The sequence below is a fragment of the Podarcis pityusensis genome (genome assembly GCF_964106645.2).
Source record: "Podarcis pityusensis genome assembly, chromosome: 9".
In the NCBI taxonomy this organism is placed as follows: Eukaryota; Metazoa; Chordata; class Lepidosauria; order Squamata; family Lacertidae; genus Podarcis; species Podarcis pityusensis.
The window spans coordinates 5,875,103-5,882,030 of record NC_138034.1 but is presented as its reverse complement, the minus strand read 5'-3'; positions in this window follow the sequence as shown (position 1 = coordinate 5,882,030).

Sequence of the window (6,928 nt, the reverse complement as noted above, 5' to 3'; positions counted from 1 at the left end):
CATATGGCCTTGTTCTCTTCCCACCCAGCAGTTTCCCTTCAAGAACACTCTACGATTTAACCATTTGAGTCTTCAGTTATGCATGGAAGTGCGCAGAACTGAACTCAGGGCAGCAGGAAGACTGATCGGGATTCAGATTCACTCATCCCTTCCCCTGTGCTAGTGCTCAGCCGCCCACTGCACCAACAAGCTGACCTGGTGACCAATGCCCATTGCAGGCCGGGGGGGGCAGACAAAAGAGGCAGCGGATGGTCAAGCGAGCAAGTTCTAGTTTTGTCCCATTCTGCTCCCTCCTGAGCCTCACCAGGGTCAGTGCTGAGCCTAGGGAAGAGGAGAAGTTCGGCAGACAGGGCCACCCTAAGGGGCCCACCATGGCTGGTGGCAACACAGACACTGTTCTGGAGTCCCACAATGCCCTGAGCTTGGTCTCTTTCCTAGCTGCCTGCCTGATGGGCATTTGTGAGGCTTCAGCTCTCATGATCCATGGCCATCTTTGCTGGGGCTGATGGCAGTTTCTGATTTGATCCCGGAATCTCCCGCTTTCCCTTAGGATGTCCCTATTTTCATTGGTAAGGGACGCGGGTGGCACTGTGGTCTAAACCACTGAGCCTCTTGGGCTTGCCGATTGGAAGGTCGGCAGTTCAAATCCCCGCGACGGGGCGAGCTCCCATTGCTCAGTCGCAGCTCCTGCCAACCTAGCAGTTCGAAAGCACACCAAAAGTGCATGTAGATAAATAGGTGCCACTCTGGCGGGAAGGTAAACGGCGTTTCCGTGTGCTGCTCTGGTTTTGGTGTTCCGTTGCACCAGAAGCGGCTTAGTCATGCTGGCCACATGACCCGGAAAAACTGACTGTGGACAAATGCCGGCTCCCTTGGCCTGTAAAGTGAGATGAGCGCCGCAACCCCAGAGTCGTCTGCGACTGGACTTAACTGTCAGGGGTTCTTTACTTTTACCTTTTTTAAAAAATTGGTGCATAAATCTTATGAAAATTAAAAAAAGCAGTGAGCACAGGAATCTTAGTTTATTTTTAAGGGAAGGGCACTGGTTAGAGCAACTGCTTTGCACACAGAAGGTCCTGGGTTCATAGAATCAGAATGGTAGAGCTGGAAGGGACCCCAGGGTCATCTAGTCCAACCCCCTGGAATAAGGGTTCAGTAACCTCTCGTCCTATCTCTCCTTGTCCTACATTAACTTTACAAACTTCTATCATGTCACCTTTTTCTTGCCTTCAAACTAAAAAGTCCCAAATACTGCAGCATTCCATCCCTTGGATTGTTTGGGTCTGCCCTTTTCAGAACTTTTCCCAACTCTACAGTATCCTTTTTGAGGTGAGGAGATAGCAAATCTATGTGCTTTGACTATGTGAACTGCAGCCCAGATGTTTCTGGTTTTTGTCTAAGACCAGCTTTTGGGGTTCCTGTTAAATCATCCCTTTCTTTACTACCATGAGAACTGAAATAGAGTAGACCTATTGAAATTAGCATGCAGTTTCAATGGATCTGCTCTGATTAAGACTAGCAACGAGTGCAATCCCTTCTTTCTTCAAGTATGGAAAGCACTACTATGTCCCCCAAAGTGCAGGATAGCAAGGCTTTCTGTGTCACAACCGCAAGGTGCATTTTGCACAGCCCACGATTTGCTGCCCCTGCTATGCAGGCAGGTGGAAGATCCTGGCAAAGCACATGCAGTCTGTCAGTTCTCAGGCTGTTCCCAGGATTCCAGTGCAGCAGAAACACCCTCAGATCCCACTTCAGGTGTCTGGCCTATAAAGGCTGTGAACAGGTGAGCAATGCCTGGAAGTGATTTCCTGCTCACTGGACAAGTCACTGGATATTTTAATGGCAGCTGCTACTCTTGAGCTGCTAACCTGCTGAGTCTTAGCTGCGCTCCAAGAGCTGTGGGGTCTGGAAATGTCCTTGGTCTTAAGTAAAGTTTCTTGGCTTTAAATTCATTTATGGGTTGGCAAGTGAAGCCTCCCTGTTGCATCTGGGAGTTCTTTGGAAGGTCGTCAAGAGAAGATGTCAACCATCTCTTTATTAAGTCATCTGCCGCCACTCTGGCCAGCATTTGGGATCTAGTCTTTCTAAATTTGCATCGCTGCAGACCTCAGATGCATGTACAGAAAAACAGAAAAACATTTTAATGTGCATATTTTTGTATATAGAATGGCCTCAAAGGCATGAACATTTTGTTGCTGCTAAGAGTCAAGTAGCATTAAGGACCAGGCTGCATGCGGATATCATTAAGGATATCATTTTACATTCCACGTGCCTTTGGAAAATTGTTTATGCGTAGCAGCTGTTTGCTCACATGGTTATTGGGACATCAGGGGGTGGGAGGGATTTTGCCCTTTCCTCCCATGCTACAGTCCCAGCAGACATTCACACCCACCCACAGCTCAGAACTGCTGCTCATCCCAGGTGAGAAACTTCCATCAGCACCAGCCTTATATATATATAATCTCCAGTTGGTGCTAGCAGTTGACTACAAGGCACCAACCCAGTTAGAGGGAAAGATCAGCCCCTGTGTCATCACTCATTGGTTCTTGCCATACTGACCACCGTTGATGCAACATGGAGTCCTGCCTGCCATAACCTCCCTGCTCCTCCACAAGAACCTTGGCTGGGTGTGAAAGACCACCCTCTCTCCGCAGTTGCCTACAGGGTGAGCAATGTGCTCTCACTTCACCTTAGAGCTGTGGTAGGATATTGGAGATTTTTAAGCATGCTTTAGTTGAGATTCCTGCATTGCAGGGGGTTTCACTAGATGACCCCCCAGGATCCACCACAACTCTACAGTACTATGGCAGTTGAAGATACCAATGCAGATGCAAAGTCAAAGCACTCTGCACATGCACAGATACTCAGGGGCTCTCCTCTCCCCCCGCAGAAGTTAATGTAGGGGCTGGGTGGGTTGAGGAAAATACTGAATTGCACTTCGCAGCAAGAAAAGGTTGGTTGTAAATTGCTTATTGCCTTGGGTAAGACAAAAAGTGATTAACAAATTTTAATAATAATAGTTATAATACTAATGGGCACATTTGCTTATCTTGCATTGTGTCACGCAAGGCGCTGCTAGAGCCCTGCTGCTCTCTTTCTGATCTGGCTCAGCCCAGCCTTGTTCCACAGCTTCTGAAAGTTCACTGGGCATTTGCTCTACCTTTCAAGTCTCTTTTAACAATCACAGGGGCTAGGAGCTTGATTTCTAAGGATGCCAGTGTTTCTGCAATCAGCACCAAATGTCAGAATGTAAACTTTGCCCAAGACAGAGGTAGCTGACATGGTGTTAGGCAGATGTCTTTGACATCCCTGACCACACTGGCGGGAATGGTAGTACAGTCACACCCTGGGTTGAAGTAGCTTCAGGTTCAGCGTTTTCGGGTTGCGCTCCGCAGCGACCCGGAAGTAACAGAACGCGTTACTTCTGGGTTTTGCTGCTCGCGCAGTCACTCAAAATGACGTCACGCGCATGCGCGGAAGCGGCGAATCGCGACACACGCACATGTGGGTTGCATTCGCTTCAGGATGCGAACGGGGCTCCGGAACGGATCCCGTTCACATCCAGAGGTACCACTGTACAACAATCTCCAGAGGACACCTTGTTGAATATCTCAGGTCTATGAACCTGAGGCACATGTCAACAAGAGAAAGACGGACAGTGGTGATGTCACTTTTGTCAAAAAATTTATAGAAGTTGCACTGAAATATTTCCCCTAAAATTCTGCATCTTCTCTCCTGCACAGAGATGGTAAGTCAAAATGCATTAACATTATTTGGTTACCATTCAGTTCCTACAGGTCTAACTTTCTACATACATGTCCAAGTTTGTACATCGTACATACTGTATGCCCAAAAGGACAGCAGCTGATGCAGACTTAGGTCTGCACACGACAACTGAGCAACACGTAGCCCAGCCGATTGTGCTCAAAACTGTCAAGGAAGAGTCCAGCCTGGCAAAACTCAGCCACTGGCCATAAGTATTACCACCACAGCCACCACCTCAGAGGTTGCAGGCAGGGTGAAGGCAAAGCCATCTGCTGGCTTCTCCATTCCTTAAAAAGGTAAAGGGACCCCTGACCATTAGGTCCCGTCACGGACAACGCTGGGGTTGCGGCGCTCATCTCGCTTTATTGGCCGAGGGAGCCAGTGTACAGCTTCCGAGTCATGTGGCCAGTGTAACTAAGCCGCTTCTGGCGAACTAGAGCAGCGCACGGAAATGCCATTTACCTTCCCTATTTATCTACTTGCACTTTGTGCTTTCAAACTGCTAGGTTGGCAGGAGCGGGGACTGAGCAACGGGAGCTCACCCCGTCGAAACGCTAGGCTCTGTGGTTTAACCCAAAGCACCACCTGCGTCCCTCTCCATTCCTTAGGCACAGGTAAAAAGGCTCCATCGGGAAGAAGGTGGCTCCACTGCGCCTAAGGGAAGCTGGGCCGGTTTGATGTGTCTAAAAATACTGATGCAGCTTCTTAGTGGGAACTATCTGTGGAAGGTAACAAAAGGAATCTGTGGGAGGTAACTTTGCAGAAGTGTCGTGTAAATGCACTCTCTTGCAAGGTATTTAATTCTTCGTTTAGAAAACCGAAATCAGATAATTCTTATCCTTTACATTCACAACACGTTCACGGGGAAGCTAAGGGGGGGGGGGTTCATGGCCATTCAGATGGGGGAACGTTCTGGCCCGGGATCCATGTCGCTAAGGAAAACACGCGCCACCCTGCAGCCGCCAGGGACCGGAAATGACTGGCAGAATCCGAGACCAGGGAGAAGAGTCAGTGGAAGAAGATTGGAAGAAATTTAAAGACTATTTACAGAAATATTGTAAAATTAATGAATGTTAGAATGATGTTGGATTGAAGTTAAGTGGTTTCTAGCTGTAATGGTATAAAAGAATATGGAAAAATTGGATTTTCAATACGTAAAAACCTAATGCTATAATATATTAAGATTAAAGATCAGGATTAAAAAGGAGGGAAAGGAATTGCTGGACTAATAAATTGAACTGGAATACAAAAAAGGGAGGTATGAGGAGGTCCGGGAAACAAGTAAATGAAAGAGAAGTGATGAAATGATGGAATTGTTTTTAATTGGTTTTTTTTTTTTGTATTTTGTATTTTTCTTTTTTCTATTTTTCTCTTGTTTATTTATGTATCCTTCTTTTGAAACCTTAATAAATATCATTAAAAAAAAAAAAAGGAATTCGAGGGGCGGGTGGGTCCTGTGAAGCGCCCGCTGCCCTCGTCCCATTTTGAGCAGAGCCCGTGGGGTGAAGGGCAGCGGTGCAGAGGGAAGGCTCTTCGGGTCATAGACTCACAGGGCTGCAGAGTTGGGAGGGACCCAAAGGTCATGTAGTCCAACCCACGCAATGCAGGAACCATTTCGCCCCGAGCAGGGCTCCTAAAGGAGCCCCAGGGCCCAGAACGCCAGCGCCAAGGCGCGCCACGCCGCCGAGGAGAGCCGCGCCCGCACTCCGCAGCTCCTCCGAGGGCTCCAGCCGGGCGCCCGCCGGCGCCCCTCGCCCTCGTGCCCGTCGTGCTGCTCTTACTCCTCCGCCGAGGGCCGGGCCAGGCCCCAAGCAGAGCCGGCCCACGTTGGCCTGGAGGACGACCTGGCAGAAGGATCGCTCGGCGCCGTCGCAGCCGCAGTCCTGCCCGCCCGCGTTGCGCTCCAGGGCCGGCCAGCTCCGACTCAGGTTTAGCCGCGCCAGCGACGCGGTGCACTGGCTGGGGCAAGCCGGGCCGCCGCTCCTCCCGCCCGGGCCGGGCTCCTCCCCGGCCTCGACTGGCTGGCTGGCAGGCCGCCCGGGACTAGCTGCAGGCGGGGCCGCAGGCCGGCTTGCCGTGCTCAGCAGCGCCTCCCAGCCCACCTCTCCGGCGCCCGGGCTGGCGAGGGGCTCCTGCTTCGCGCTGCCGCGGGGTCCGTCCGAGGAGTCGCCCAGCGTCGAACTCGCAGCAACAGCGGCAGCCGCTTTCTTGCAGGGCTCCTCGGGGTCTCCGCCCGGCCGGCTTGCTTGGCCAGGGCAGGCGCCTTCACTAGCTACAGTTCAGTTCAGTTCCGTCGGTCGGGGTTCGGAGCCGGTTGCAAGTCCCGGGCGCGTTGCTGGGCGAAGCGGGGCCCGGGCGAGCGCTCCCCGCTCTCTCCCGGAGGCTTGGAGGAGCTGCTTCGGGCACGAACAGAGCGGAGGGACGCGGGTTGGGGGCTCCTTCCCATTCATCTTCCTTGCAGGCTCTTTGTTCCCTCGAATCCCGCTCCATCGCCCCTTCCCCTCCTCTTTCCCGGCCTGCCTCTCCGCCTCGCCCCCCTGCAGCTTCCAAGCGGAGCTGGAGAGAGAAAGAGACACTGTTTTATTTGTTGTTTAGTCGTTTAGTCGGGTCCGACTCTTCGTGACCCCATGGACCAGACCAGCCAGGCACTCCCGTCTTCCACTGCCTCCCGCAGTTTGGTCAAACTCATGCTGGTAGCTTCGAGAACACTGTCCAACCATCTCGTCCTCTGTCGTCCCCTTCTCCTTGTGCCCTCCATCTTTCCCAACATCAGAGTCTTTTCCAGGGAGTCTTCTCTTCTCATGAGGTGGCCAAAATATTGGAGCCTCAGCTTCAGGATCTGTCCTTCCAGTGAGCACTCAGGGCTGATTTCTTTAAGAATGGATAGGTTTGTTCTTCTTGCAGTTCATGGGACCCTCAAGAGTCTTCTCCAGCACCAGAATTCAAAAGCATCAATTCTTTGGCGATCAGCCTTCTTTATGGTCCAGCTCTGACTTACATACATCACTACTGGGAAAACCATAGCTTTAACTATACGGACCTTTGTTGGCAACACTATTTTATAGGGTCCCCTTATACATTGGCGAGGCAAGCCTCACCCCCGCGCTTAGACAGTGCGCTCCTCCATCCAAACTGGAATAGCCACCTGTCTGAATAGAGAGAT